The sequence below is a fragment of the Macaca fascicularis genome, chromosome 6 (genome assembly GCF_037993035.2).
Source record: "Macaca fascicularis isolate 582-1 chromosome 6, T2T-MFA8v1.1".
Classification (NCBI taxonomy): Eukaryota; Metazoa; Chordata; class Mammalia; order Primates; family Cercopithecidae; genus Macaca; species Macaca fascicularis.
The window spans coordinates 92,684,926-92,700,472 of NC_088380.1; the positions used below are offsets into that span (position 1 = coordinate 92,684,926).

At 37.6% G+C, this 15,547-nt stretch overlaps 2 protein-coding genes across 15 annotated transcripts in view; one reads left to right on the plus strand and one right to left on the minus strand.

The window, feature by feature from the left end:
* Positions 1-15,547, minus strand: part of LOC102133429 (uncharacterized) — a 188,532-nt gene that overhangs the window by 152,484 nt on the left and 20,501 nt on the right. For 5 of the 7 annotated variants that reach the window (XR_012413853.1, XR_010587126.1, XR_012413852.1 and 2 more), the window contains exon 4: positions 9,383-12,526. The exons of the other annotated variants lie outside the window; for them this stretch is intronic. The gene's annotated coding sequence lies outside the window, so the exon portion shown is untranslated. Of the gene's footprint in view, positions 1-9,382; positions 12,527-15,547 lie in introns of those variants that run through there. 7 annotated transcript variants of the gene reach the window in all.
* The window catches only part of LOC135971059 (uncharacterized), a 115,810-nt gene continuing 112,588 nt past the window's right edge, over positions 12,326-15,547 (plus strand). For all 8 annotated transcript variants that reach the window (XR_012413846.1, XR_012413848.1, XR_012413847.1 and 5 more), the window contains exon 1: positions 12,326-12,625. The gene's annotated coding sequence lies outside the window, so the exon portion shown is untranslated. The remainder of the gene's footprint in view (positions 12,626-15,547) is intronic.

Consider the following 15,547-nt stretch of genomic DNA (forward strand, 5'->3'; position numbering starts at 1 on the left):
CAGTGAACGAAGGAATTAGTGTCACATTTTCAAAATGACAGATTACTCACCAAGGTAAAATCGTATATGCTCAATAAGTAGGTAACTTTTTTATTATAGATGTGTACATAAGCCAATTACTAAAGATAATTAAGAAACAGAATTAGTAATATGTTCTAAATGAATTTTTAAAGTATTTGTTCATCAATTTCACTTGAGAATGTATATATACACCAATCATTCACCTACACTGAATTTTAGCTATGGAAATTCCAACCAAATTCCTTGTATAAATAAATGTAGATAAAGCAAAATAGTCCAATAATTACTTATAACAGAAGAGCAAATTTTACATACTCTGTTCCTATTTTATAGATGGTTTATACGCCTTCCAAAATTTGTTTAGAATCACCTGGGGCTTCTGCCCAATTGTCTACTAACACAAATGTGCTAAATAATAGAAACTTCTAAAAAAATGTATTACTGTTATATTACATATCAATTCACATTCCAAAAAGTGTTATATTTCAAAATGCACAAGCCCCCATTTTATTGTTAATGCATCCATATACATTGTATGCATGCCTTCATAAATATTCCACTGTATTAGAAAAATATACCCTCTTAAAGGTATTTAAATAGGCAGAAACACTTTTTACAAAGCATACAATTAATTTATGATCATGACAGTGTGTAGACTAGAGAATTAATGAAAAGCAAAACATCTTAAACAGTCTTTTAATGTTATGAATTTGATTTTTCAAGAAATACATGTCATTTATTTTCAAAACGAAGTGATAGAAATACTTTCTAGAGTCTATCAATAGTATTTAAAATAAGATACTCATAACTTTCAAATACTGCTTTTACTAGTCGTCACTCGTCATTAAATGTAACTGTATATTCAAGAGCTTTCTAATAATAGCCTTTAATTAAACGAAGGACTGTTAGAGGGTTTCTGTTGCCCTTTGAAGTTCTTAATTATTACTTGTATCCAGCGTTTTATGGTACACTTAAGGTTAAATTAAATCATTTAAATATACCTTGAAGAGAAATATGAAGACTTTTGCCCATTTTAATTAAATCTCTGAATTTCAGTATTTGAAAATAATAACATATGTTTTGATTTTTTTTCATGGCCGAATGGTAAAATGCTCACTATATTAAACAACAAAAAAAGAAATGGTAGCTTTTTATGGGACTAATCGCTAAGCAGATGCATGTAAATGAGCTATTTTCTATGCATGGCTTCCAAAAGTGCTAATTAAATAGTTGGTATTCAAGGCTATGCTCGCTCATTGTTTAGTGACACACAAATCCAGCGATGTGTGCCAGCAGACATTTTAAGTTGAATGTTTTCTCCTCTACGGTCTTTGTCATGAAATGGTGGCACCATGATGAGAACACTAGTGTAAGCAAAACATTGAAATATGCTTTAATAATGTTTTAACCATGTAGTGACACTAGTCTAGTTTTCTAATGAATTTTTAATTTCTGTTTTCTTATAAGGGTGATATGAGTTATCGCTGATGCATATTAAATCATATACATGAGTCATTTTCTCTAAATTTGCATAAAATGGCTAAATGCTAATGCACCAAATGGAGCTTACTATATGTGGTACAGCAAATATTCCCTTGAAGATTTTCTGCAATCAATCTCCTGTATTTCATTAGCAACCAGATAAGGTGTGGTCTGCAGAATAAAAAAAGAAAAGTGTGTAGCTCATGAACTTATGAGGATTCAGATGATTTCTTTGTGGTGATTAGAGTGGATTCTGCAATTAGAATTTATGTAGGTAAAACACACACGCGCTTCCTTTAAAGGCACAGTGCAACAAGAGTTCTGAATACAGCCTTGCAATTGTTAAACAATGAAAAGGCACCATTCAATTATTGTGACTTTTTTACATCTATAATTAAATGAAGGAAAGCCATACTTTAAATTTAGTGTCATTTGATTGGCATAACCCTTACTGAAATTTTACAATTTCCCTACTATGTTTATAAAAGAACTTTTAAAAATAACCATGTGTGAAATGTTTTGTTTGCTAACTGTTCCCATTTTCCTTGTCAAATAATGGTGAAGAATTTTCTGGACTAATGTTTAACATTTAAAAATGTTTTTTTCTATCATCAAATACTCTTACTGAACTGACATTAAGATCATATGCCTTAAAAATTGCATTAGGGTAAGAGTATTATTGGGCAAACCAGATATGTTTACTTGAAGGATAAACTTGCTGCTTACTCACTCCACTCATCAACCCTTTTCTCATCCCCTATAGTTCCACCATCTGGAATATTTTTTAACCCTGTAAAGAAAAATTGGGGAAAGGGATAGCTATTTAAAAATAAATGCTTTGCCCTACAGTTATTTTGAATTAGTCTTGATAAATAATTAAGGAATGCATAATATATTATTTAGATGCCATGGTCTTAAGAATTTGAGTGGTATTTCAAGTACAATTATAGTCATTTATTTATCAGTAGAAAATTTACATAATCACACTTCAAAATCCAGTGGACTGGAGAGATATCAGAAAGACACCCATGAATGTGGTAATGACTCTGAGCATTAGATTAAGTTAATAATGTAGTGATGCACATGATATTCTAATATCTAGCACTACAGTATTTGATCACTTAAAATGATAAAGGCATAAATATTTTTCTCTTTTCAAACTGTATTTTATGCAGAAGGGCTCTTTATAGTATAAAATGCAATTTGAAAAATCAAAATGGAATTAGACAATCTCTAATGAAATAAAGCTAGTTAACTTTTAATAAATAAAGCCAAAAATTTTCAATGACCAAGAAAATAATTTTATCATAATAATAACGATTGGCTAACGAAAAAGTGTTCACTTCATGTATTTTGAACTGACAATATAGACCTTTAAGCTAAAGTCCAGAAAAATAACAGAAATTCGAGTCCTCTCTCCTGTCATTGAGCACAGCATGCAAATGGAGGGATTACTTATTGGAGAGGTAACACACTCTGTGTTAGCTCAGTCATGCTATGGATTCTTCCTTAGCAGCTAGTCCATCTGAGACAAATTTGGCAGAAATATATGCAGTATTTGTACTGTGCTGTTTGAATCACTGGAATCCCATGTCATATCTGCAAACTGAGACTTTAGACTATAATTGGGCATGAGTCTTCAGTGTGGAAATCTAAGCTACTCAGCAATTTTTAACTTTATTTAGGGAGAGCTAAACTTTTTATTTTTATATTAATCTACATACCTACAAAGTGTCTTAAGAGTTACTTTATAAAACAATGCAAAAGCAAATTTATCAATTAATTCCTATATCCTTGCTGTCTAGGTATTTTCACTACTGGAACCACTCAAGAGGTATATATTACAGACCCCAGAGATGAATTCCTATCAGATTATTTTTCTTCCATCCATTTCAAACCCACTTGCCATGAATTTGTCATATTTAAAGCTTCTAAACAGTTTTCAGGCTATTCCACAAACCACTCAATACCCTCAACTTCAGCTTCCCAACATCAGCCAATGCTAATTTAACTTTGTATGTACATCATATATTTCAAGAGTAACTCAATCCATTAAAGTAATATATATTGGGTAGTAACTGTGTACAAACTATGTACTTTCTAAAAATAAGGCCTAAAATCTATTATTTGAGTTCCTCCCAAAGACTGTTATATTTATGCAAGTTTCAAGAATTCATAATTCTCATTGAATTAAAAATAAGGACTAAGTACACTTTTATTATTACTATACGAGAGATCTAACCCTGACAGGAAGTAAGTCCATAGATTCTGAATTTCAATGATATTACATCTATTATTGTCTTCATGAAGGTATTAATCTCCAAATATATGAAGTTTTTTAAATTAGGTCAATGTTGATAAATACATAAATTAATTATATTTGAGATACTCATTCGGTGGAAATATTTCTAAATCGTACTTGTTAGACATTTTTCCATCCCAGTAAATTTCACTCATATGTATATATTTGTGTGTACAGGAAGATACTTTTCCCTAAAATACAAAGATTTAAGAGACATTCTGGGTAATATTCTGTAGATCATTTTTTGTGGCCTGATTCAGAGAAAGTATTTATTGTCTATCTTTTTTTTTTTTTTTTTACGCACATCTCTTTTCTCAAGAGGTTCCTTTTACAGGTTTTCGCCAATTATTAAGGTGATTAGCATCTGTAGTTTTTTCCAATCTCCCATTAGCTATTGATGATATTAAAAATAAACATCTTAACCTTGTCAAGTTTAAATTTAAAACTTTAAATAGCCAAGAGCCAGGTTGCAGTTAAAATTCTCCTGTTAGCTTGTTTTCCCAGGGCCAGTGACTATTAAAAGAAACTCAGAGAAAACACGAAATCTGTCAGACAGCTACTTAGTGACAGAATTAAATGAATATTGTTAGGTAAGTGTTTTAATAACGCAGCATTTTCGAAGCATTTTCTGAAGATTATTTCTAATTGGCCCTGTCATAAAGTGGTAGCAAACTGCTTTAAAACAGTAATCAGATCGAAAGTAGTTGAGGAAGACTATGATAGGAAGTTGTTAATAATGCTTCGAAATTTACCTGTGAAATAGAGCGTGACTACTTTTGTAAAAGTGGAATTGAAAGTAAACGGCCTCTGTAATGCAAATCGACCAGTAGCAGGAAAGCCACTACCTTTGGAGTCCCACGACTTCACCTGAGCTTGCAATAGACCTTGCAATAGACCCCTTTGGTTCATGGAATGAAAACTGTTTTGACATGTTGGCCAGTGCCCTTCGGTGTCACTGAAGCTCAGCCCGAGGACGGCGGTGCGTCCGTGTGCACCGGGAGGCCTGGGACCCCGTCCCTGGGCGCGTGCCTACGCAACAGCAGGACCGCCCGCGGCCTCCCGGGACCAGTGACCGTCACCCGCAGTAAGGATCGGGGCGGATCCCTCTTTCCAAGACCTCTTTCCAAGACCCTCTTTCCTAGCCTCACCCGAGGGCCGCAGAGCCGGACCTGCGCCGGGCGAGTTGGATTTAGCCCAGTTAGAGTTAAGATGGTATCATTAGCTGCGCACAGCGTGACTTCCCGCTAATCCTCTCTGCAACTTACAACAAGTTTAAATGTCCATGCATGATGTTATTAACTGGCTTTAGTAAGTGCTTAAGACCCAGATCTCTTTTTAAAGTAATCTCTGAACAAGTTCTACTGTATCCACCCAACAAGGAGATTAATATTTCCAGTAAATCTGATGATGGGGTAAGATGCGCCCTGAGCTCCTAATGGGCAATGGGGGTAGAAGTGGGAGTTGCCCCAGGGAAGGGCCCAGAGCGGCAAGCGCTCACCAACGCCTGCCACCAAACAAAACTTCCCCGCCCCCGCCCCACCCCTGAGCTTCCCCGCAGGGAGACCCTTTCCGTTAGCAGCTTTTCACTAAGTTAATAACGGTGTGTGTGTGGTGGTGGCGGGGAGGGAGGAGTTGGTAGTTACACAATATCTTTATCAATATTGATCACGTCCAGGGAAGAAGCCTGGGCAAAACTAGAAACACCGAGTGTCAGCAAAAGAAAGCCCTCTTAACCCAAGTTGCGTGCCGCCTGAGGAAGGGGCCCTGTGGGAGGGGGTGGCCGCTGGGAGATGCCTGCCTCTAACCGACGTCCAGGAGTGACTAAACCTCGACGCCACCCCCATTCACAAGCTCAACTCAGGGATTCCCAAGCAACTGCAGACCGGAGGTGGCGCAGAGGGAGTGACCAAGGTCGCTGATTAGGGGCCGAGAGGCAGGAAAATAATAATTTAAAACAAAAAACAAAAGCAGAATAGCCTTCGCAGACGCAGCTCGGCGTGCCAGGCAAAGGACAGGCTGACGACCCGCCCCTGCCGAGTCCAGCAGCGCGGCGCCGTGTCCAGCAGCCTCCAACGCGCCGAGCGCGGGCGCGGGAACTTGAGCTAGCGCGAACTTGAGCCGCCTCCCAGCCTGCTACCCGGGCCGTAGCGCGCCCCCGGCCTCCCAGTCGCGCGCCAACCCGGGAGCGCGCGCGCCGGCGCACCAGCTCCGTCAGCCAGAGCAGCCCGTCTCCCGGGAAACACCAATCAGACGCCCGCTTTCAGGCGAGGGCCGCGAGCCGCAGCAGCTGCAGGAGGACTCGGGCAGTTGGCGGTCACCGGGAGGCGTCGTCCTGCCCCGCGGCGGGCCAGCCGCCTTCGCTGCTGCCACTGCCTAGCCTAACCGCTTCTGCAGCCAGTCACAGAGTCGGCTGTCTCCTCTGTGCACCGCCCACGCCAAGTACCTTGCAAGGCGGCTGCTAAGCCTGGCTATTTTTAGATCTCCAGAATGCGCTGTGCCCGCGCTCAGCTAAAACCGAGTCAAACCATCAAGCATAGTGATGTGCTGCTCTTGGAACAAATATGGCTCAAAACTCCGTATTTCCCTGAATAAAGTCGATTATCTGCGCTTTTTAAAAGCCCTACCCCCTGCGGTCTGGCAGTTGGCTGAAAAGCGGAAAGCCACATGCTCCCACCTCAAACATGGTCATCACCTTTCTAAGGAAGTGCACTAACTCTCGCAGCCCTGATTGAGGGCAGATAAATATTCCTTAACATCAATCACAACTATATACTTTCCATTTCCATTCACCACCTTAGAATTAATTCCACAAATAAGTCGAACAGTTCCCAGAAGGGGTGAAATGGGTTCTCTGAGCAAATAGGAATAGAGGGTTCTGCTGATTTCTGTACTAGGTTGTTTAAGTTGTGCTAAGAAACCGATGAGCAGAAAAACAGGGTAACAAAGCCATCCATTAAAATCCAGAGACATTGAGGAACTGCCTTACATGCCCCATTGCTGTAGGACCTGTTTAACTATCTCGAAGTAGTCATGTTAAAACAATCGACCCAGCATTATAGATATCTTTTTACTCAATAACTGATTCTAATTAGTTCTCAGTCTTGAAGAACACCTTGTCCTGTGTCGCCCATCTCACCACTGCCACCCCCAGCTCCCACTAAATGCAACATATTATGGTGTGTTTTACTTAACTGTAGCACATTAGGGAGGAAAGGGTATCGATATTCTGAAACCACAGTGACATTTCCAGATGTATAGATTCATGGGAAAAAACTAGATACAAAGACAGTTACATACTGTCATTCATTTTCTAGCCACATTGGAAAATAAAACCTTTGGCTTCATCTCTCCATTTTTAAAAAGTCAAAATTCCTAAAATGCTAAAATATCTCAAAATATTTATATGTATTCATCTATATATCTTACTTATAATTTAAATGATTTCTTAATTTTCATCAGGCTACACAAAATCAAATTAGAATTTTATATTTTTCCAAATAAGAAAATTGTTTTAATTTTTAAAATAAACACAAAGAACTCTCGTGGTGGAAAATTTACCGATCAAGGTGACCTAAAGAAAAGTCACTTTGGAAAATATTCCATTTTGAATGTAAATAATGCATTTGTCTCATTATTATGCATAATGGTAACTTCATTAAGGGATTGATACTAGTGAATATACCCATTCATATTCAGCAAGGACACTGAAGAAGTCTTCCTGTATCTTTTTTTTTTTTTTAACCTTTATCCAATTTTCATTTTTGTTGTTGTTTTGTATGACTGTGTTTATTCTATATCCTTTATTATTTGATTAGTGAGTGACTTTTCCATGTTAATTTTCTGGTATAATAAAGTAGGGTAAAGAAAATAAATGGGTTCTATCTTTATATTTACTTTTACAGGTATCATTTTATCGCCCTATTTCTAAGTATTTCATGAAAAGATTCTAGATGTCAAAACCTGCAGTTAACGTTCCTGTTTAGAAATACGCAAAATAATACCTTTGACGTTGGCAACTCAGATGTATTATTCAGCAAAACAGCAATTACTCATTGTTTTGCACTTACATGTTAAGAACTATGAGACACTTGGTGACACAATAACAAAATTGCAAAGTCAATTACATTTAAAATAGACATCCTAGTAAAACATACACAACCAATTCCATTTGCTTTTTCTGAACTGTTTTGTTTCCTTTTTCTAACTGTTTACAGTTAAATAGATTTTGTGAATGTTAAACCAAAAGATAACTGATTTACACACATCATGAGGGGGAAAAAAGTTAGAAAGTAGGGGGAGGGGCATAACATAAAAAGGAAGTGTATTCCTGGGGACACCAGAATCCACCTAGGGAGGTGCCAGAATATTCTTAAATATTTTTGGAAATGATGTTCTTTTGCAATGTCAATCACAGTGGCAAACTGAAAGAGCAGTGTACCACAATTTAAAGCAAAATTTAAGCTAGATTCACACTAACAATTCTATGCAGGACTCAAGTAATAAAACCCAAGTACAGCCCATTTATATTTAAGAATAGAGAGCTTCAGGTGGGACTGGGTGTTTGTTTTATTGTATTTTAATTGCACAAGCAGTATTTTTGTAATTTGAACTTGCCAGTAATGAATTCCACCTCTCATCCCAGCCTGAAGCCTGAACTGAATTTCCCATCAGAAAATTAAAATGTTTCTCTGGATAAAATAACTTCTAAATGAACTCTCTATTACTTTTCGTTTCTTTTTGTATTTTCTGCAATGTAGCTCCTCGCAATGATATTAGTTCTAGTGTGGGAAAATATTATAATTGAGATTTGGTAAGTTATTTGCAGACTTTTCTTTACAGTTTTTCTTTACACTGTGCTGACATTTAGTACAGCCCTGGTGAGGAAAACAATACTACCATTCATAGCTCTAGACGTAGATTTCAATCGACTTAAGCGGGCACAATGAAACTTGGTCATTCACTGGTTACCCATATTGTGTTCTCAAATTTTCTCTCAGCAAAAGTATAATGACTCAGTATTGTATGGTTGCATAGACAAGGGCTCGGAACAAGAGACACTAGTTTTGTCTGACGGTGTGAGAAAGTCGTGAAGGGATCTTTTCTTCCAGATGGTGTTAAATTCAGCTGCCTTTTTAACATTGGCCTTGCACAGCAATCTGCTGCTCCCCTTTCACAAAGACTGCGCTTGGTTCCCACTAGTTAACATGCATACTCACGCAACCTGCAACTTCACTCCAACTGTTTTACAATGCAGTGGTATGCTAAATAAACTTGATCCGGTTTCTGCCAATGTTAAAACTAGCTTTCAAAGAACTACTTAACTGATATTTACACTTCTTTTGACTTAAATGTACATGCCTTTGGAATATTTCAGATTTCAAAGAAATATCACCTTATTATAAGGCCAATGTAGAGATTATTTCCAATACCCTTCAAACTCATGCTCAGATACAGTACCTCTCTTCAACACACACAAATAAAACAAAATGTCAGAAGTTTGATGTGTAATAGAAAAAAGAAAAATTGGGACATGTTGCACCAAGAGCAGTGAAACAGCAAAAAATAAAATGAAAATAATAACATTGAAATGTATTTTTATTGATCGATAAGTTATGTAACATTAGTATGATACAAAGCAAGTTTGATATGACAATGGCAAACACATAATTATAATATTGTTTATTTTCCTTAGATGTTATATTTAACATATTTACATAAAAGACCAAGATGTAGGCAAAAGCTTCAGTAATTTGACTCCATTGAGTGCTTTCAGTAAACAATAGGTTTCTCCAGCAAACATCTTATTGCCTTAATTGAACCTCCTTGAAAAAGAAAACCACACACTTTGTAATGTAAATGTTAATTGTAGTAGACAATGGTTCTAGGTAAATAGCACCCCTGGACATGAAGTAAATGAAAGGAATACAGGCACTTAACAATGAAAGGTTGTTTGCACAAACAGTGCTTCAAATGTAAATAAACAAGGGTCTTCTCAACGGTCACTACAGTAGTAAAACTTTGGCACGTGTACAGCAGCCAAATTGAGAATTTATGTATATAAAGTCTCTCAGACTTTCTAACTGAAACTAACAGTGGTTTAACAGGCTTCTCCAGTCTGAAGTCATATAAGGAATTGAAGCTACAAAGGAAATTGTACTACTTTTAAAGAAAAAATGTATATTTGGGATTGTCAGTAATCCAGGCCACATGGAAGATAACAGGCTATTTGGAATATTTTCTAATTGCAATGGTTACATTTCTGTGTAAATGCCTATACAAATGTTTGCTTGGTGACATATGGAAAACTTAAGGACTTTTATGAAAAGGCGGCAATGGGGACCTCCAAAGCACCAAAGTTTCTGCTAGGCATAGTATTATTTTTAGATTACATTAAAATGGCTATTTCGACCCATCTAGCTGAGACAATTTCAAAATAAACTTTTTATCATATTGTTATAATCAACTTTCTACAGGTTAATGATTTTATAGTTTTACTTCTGGTGTATATCTACTAGCCCAATTAGACCAAGTTCCTAGATGTATCATGTTAAGAGGTAAAAAGCCTCATGAAATTATAATGACTGTTTATATAGAGATATGTATTTTAAAATACAGCCCACCCAAAACAAAAGTAAAAATGTGGTCACAAGGCCATAATCTCATGGACTGAGATTTTGACATTAGGGGCAGGCAGTCATGGGACTTTCTTGGAATTGCTTTCTAATAGGTTGCCTTGAATTCTGAAAATCTCAAACAACGAAGAAAGCCAAACTTAATTATGGCCAGATTAAACAGTGGTTAAAAAATTAACAGAAGCAGACAGTATGCAGCAGCTACAGACCAGTTGGTGCTGCCATTTGGGGAGCTGCAGATGGCTGTGGGTGGGAAATGCCTTTACTTTCTTAAGCGATGGAGATGAGTATGGTGTGTGCACTTGATGTTTTTTTCATACCCCCACCCCCCAACAGGGCTGTCTGTCATAGGCTGCCCGGCCTCGCTTTATCACTTGCCCCCGAGCGTGGGAATCGGAGCGTCCTGCCGTTCACATCTCCTGCATTCCGTTTAGCGGAATCAATTAGGCAAGACAGACCCTCAGATTCCCCACCCCCTTTCCATTTTTGTCAGGTCTATATACGTCCTAATTATTTCAGTTTGGGATGCCAGAGCTGTTTCCTGGATAGACCTGATCATCCTTAAACAAAAAGAGAGGAGGCGCACACGTGGGTTGTGGCGTAAATGTCACTTTCATTTCCAATGCTAGGCGCAGAGTAAGACAGAACATTTTTTTAACACTTTGACAAGAGGGGAGGCGATCTCGTCTCCATCATGTCTTTCTGCTTCAGTAGCTTCCTCAAGGAAACCCTCTTGGAACAGAGAAGCATCTGTCCTTGTATTTTGAATAGAAGAATAAAAATCAGCCCTTGCTGTTTTTTTTTTTTTTTCTTCATTTTTCCTGCTAGCTCTAAGTCCTCAGTATATATAAATTACTAACCTTCCGGTATAAACTTTTCTGAAAGTCTAATTTCGTACAAATTGACAGACAGCCCAAATACATGTAAAGTAATTTCCAAGCACAATCTTCCAATTTTGAGGGGGAGGGGCCTCAGGAAGGAACTGCCCAAGTCTACATGTTATAGAATCATTTTTAAACTAGGTACCAGACATCTCTGCAACAGCTTTCTAAGAAAAAAATCCCTGATATATAAACTTTTGCCTTAAAATAGAACAAACTGCACATGCATCTTTACTCATTAGCACTATACACTTCTTTGCAGCTGCAACAACCCCTCTCAAGATATATCTGGCACCTTGATATTTTAGCATATGTGTGTCACTTAATTTCCTCTCATCCCACCTTTAATCATCAGGGAAAAAACAAAACAAAAACAAAGTTAGATTCAATAAGTATTCCTGACCTTTCTGGTTTTTACTGTCTCTCGGTTGTAGTCTTTCACTCTCACACGCTCCCCGGCGATCTTGAAGGAGTTTTTACTTTCGGTTATCTAGCTTTATGAAGACCAATACACTCATACAGCTAGATAACCAAAGATAACAACTCGCTTCCCACACAGGCCTCTGTCTTCCTCTTGCCAGACTCCAGGTCCCGATCCTTTCTGGCAGTACCGAGGAGTAGTCGTCCAGGATACTTGCCGCGCTTAAGATTCCTCCTTTTATGTAAATATGACCTGGTTTCTGTTTGTGTGTGTGCGCCGCTAAAATATCCAAACGAGATCTGTTGCCTTCAGAGTTTATTCCGAACTTTTTTTTTCCTTTCAGCAAGTAATCTCCGGCAGCGTTAGCCAACAATTCATCTATTAATATCAGAAAATAAAACCAGCTATTAAGGTGCAGCAAGCTGTTACGAGTGAGCAGCAGCATCCGTCCCTTCACAGGCCTCTATTTGCATTGTAAATTGCTTCTTTCTCACGCAAGACTCTTTAGCCTCTCTCTATAGAGATGTATAAAGCCAACGGCAATTTCCAGCGCAGGTTAAGGAGGAAGGAAAAAAAAAAACATCCCATTCTATAGAAGTGACAGCTGATTCAAGGATCTGCTCCTGATCCTTTTTGGTTAGGCACCATGAGCTTTTTACCAAGCGGTGGCAGCTTGATTGCACATATCTTGTGTGTATGTGTTTTAGGGGGAAGATCCTCGATTTCACAGGGCTTCTAGGCTGGGAAGGAGAAGATGCCGTCTTGCTGGCCTGCTGCTGCCCCCGGTCTGAAAGAAGGAGAAAAGGGCCATCATTGGAGGGGCTTTCACTGCCAAATTGTGGACCAGCCCGGCAAGGTCAAAGGTTCGAGACCGCGGGAGACCAAGGTAATGATGATGTCATGAGAAATCTCAAGTACATGGTTATTGATATGCATCAGTGATCAGCCAACTGCCCCACGCCTGCTGCCTGAGCAGCGGCAGCGACAGCAGCAGTAGCGGCAGCATTGCAACAATCCCTATTTTCTCAATCAACATCTCTTCCGCTAGCACTACCGACTGCTCCTGGAAAAGCAACCCGCGGCCTTTTACCTCCTCCGTGCTAGTGTAGATCGTTCTAATATCCAAAGACTGGAAGAAATCTCTCTCTAAGGACAGATAAAAGCATTTCAGATCTGGGGAACGTCTTTGCCTGCATTTTTCTTCTGGCAGATTGCATAGGCAGACAGATGGAAGGCACTTTGCTATTGCTTAAAGCAGGGCCTCGTTTTCTGGGGCTGGGAATCAGATCTGTATTACGCAGTGAGTCGATGTGTGATTACATTGACAATTTGCTCTGGTGGTGTGTTTTTAATGGCTTCACAGCTCAGTCATGTTTTGTATCTATGTACCATGGCGATAGGGCAGCGTATTTTGTTCTGTAAGTTCAAACTGAATGCTCTTAAGCAAGTGGACTTCATCCTGGTTTTTAAAAAATGACTGCATATGTAGGGTGTGTGGGTTAGAATGCAGCACAGATAAACATTGCAGCATTAGTTTCTAATGCTGTACACAACTCTGCTGTAATGAAAATCCTGAGCCTTTGTCTATTGTTTTAAACATCAATTTTCATACAAAAGGAAAATGTAATAGTCTTGCTTCTGAAAGTATGAAAGAAGCATTGTTACCTCGTTAAGAATACATATAAAACACCTGGATGTTAAGAGCATAACTCTGCCCTACCTTCCCCTTCTCCACCCCCACCTTTCTTCTATCTAGAGAGGAATGCTGTTTTATTAATTAATTAGCCTCATTCCTTTTCTTAGAACTTTTCAAAGTGTGAATATGATCACTTCAAAGAGTCTTTTTCTTCTTCTCTCTCCTTAGTAATGAGTAATCCTATGTCTAACACATAATACGTGTAGTTGTAATATTCAAATGTCCCTCAACAGAACATCTAAGGTAATCTACATAAGATTCATATTTACCAAGGGTGAACCTTATGAACTGCTTTTCAAAATTTCAAGTTATGTTTGGTCATATTGCTATTCTTTAAAATATATGCTATTAGAGTAATCTTAATATTCTTTGCACATATGACTAGTTTATCACAATACTCTCATTTCTATAGATTATTTTCCCCAACAACTAAAACACTTTTGGAATTAACATACACTTTCATTAATTCAGTGACTTATTCATTTAAGACATGAATGTGAACACGCTTACTGAATTACATACAGAGCACATATATATAAACCCTATAAAAAAGACTAGCAAGAAAATCAGAATAGTGAGGAAAAGCCTATAATTAAGAGTTTAAACTACAATATTACACCAATTAAAGACATGATTTAGTAACATAGATGCCAGCGTTTCCCAATATTTTTTATTTATTTACTTTTTTGGTAAACATTCCAGTACTGATTATTTAGAAAAGACTAAGCTCTTGAAATTGTTCATCTATTTTTCTTATCAAATTATGGTACAAGAGGTACAATCAGAAATGGCTGCATTGGGTTATACATAAAATGCACAAGCAAACCAAAAACTAATTCAGAGAAACACACCTCCATGAAGTTACTGTTCCTTCTTGAACTATCTGGTCACAACATAAACTACTAAATAAAAATGTAACATACCACTGAGGCACATTTCACTTTAGACATTATGTCAAACAGTAATGAGCTTTGCCGCCTTGGAAGAGTGAGAGTATTGTGGCCTTGCTTTCCAAGACACAGATGCAGAATCATTAGTGATTTGGCATGTATTACTTAAAGCAAGCATGTGGTCAGATGACAGATATTTTTAGAATATCCTTTTGCTTTATATATACCTGGGTGGGGGTTGGTGGAAGCAAAGAGATGTCATGCATTTGTCTGTGTACGTTTATCACCCCCATATCTGTGTGAATTTGCAAAGTAACAGGGCTATATTTCCACACTTAGCAACTAAATGCATTTTTAAAACCAAAGTACCCATCATGAAAGCCAAGACACTGAACATTTGATATGCTTCTACAATTAAAAGCTATAGAAGATACTGTCTTAAAATAGCATATTCTAGGGCAATGCCACATAGTCATATCAACTGGACTCTAGGCCTGGTCCCCATGCCTGGCACATATGACATAGACTCATCATGGGAGCCCCAATAAGTAAAATGAACCAACATTAGGATTATAGGCAGTCTGTTCATTAGCCAGATAGCCAATTAAATATTTTACTCTCTACCATCTCTCAGGATATGCAGAAATAAAAACTACACAGGAAGGTTTAACACAGAGCATCTGATTATTTTGAATATTGCCAAAGTTTATATGATAGTTTACCATACATATTTCAAAGACTGTATTATTATACAGGATGTGACACAAGTTGAAACAATTGTGTAGCCCTAAAGATTCCTAGCACTATCTGTCACATACTAAGAGCAACTATTAACACCTACATGTTATATCAGATATTTTTGCTTTCAAAAAGCTATTAAGCTGAGCAGAATACCATTTTGAAATCTGCATACTGAAGGATATACTGAATTTAAATGGTTTGCCTGCTCATTCACTAATAAATTCCCATTAATGGCCAGTAGATTAGGACGTGATTGTCATGCTTGTTTTCTAATCTTTTTATAGGTCTCCAGATGGCTGAAACATGAATTGAAACATTCTGGTTTACTTGGGAGTAAACAGTCTCTGTTTAAGTTAAAAGTGAAAAGTTAGGTTTTCCACATTATTTGGATCAGAATTACGCTATTTCATAAATTCAAATGCATTAGGTTTGTCACCAATATTTGGAACACCTCTGAATCCTATTCAGATTACTGTAAAGT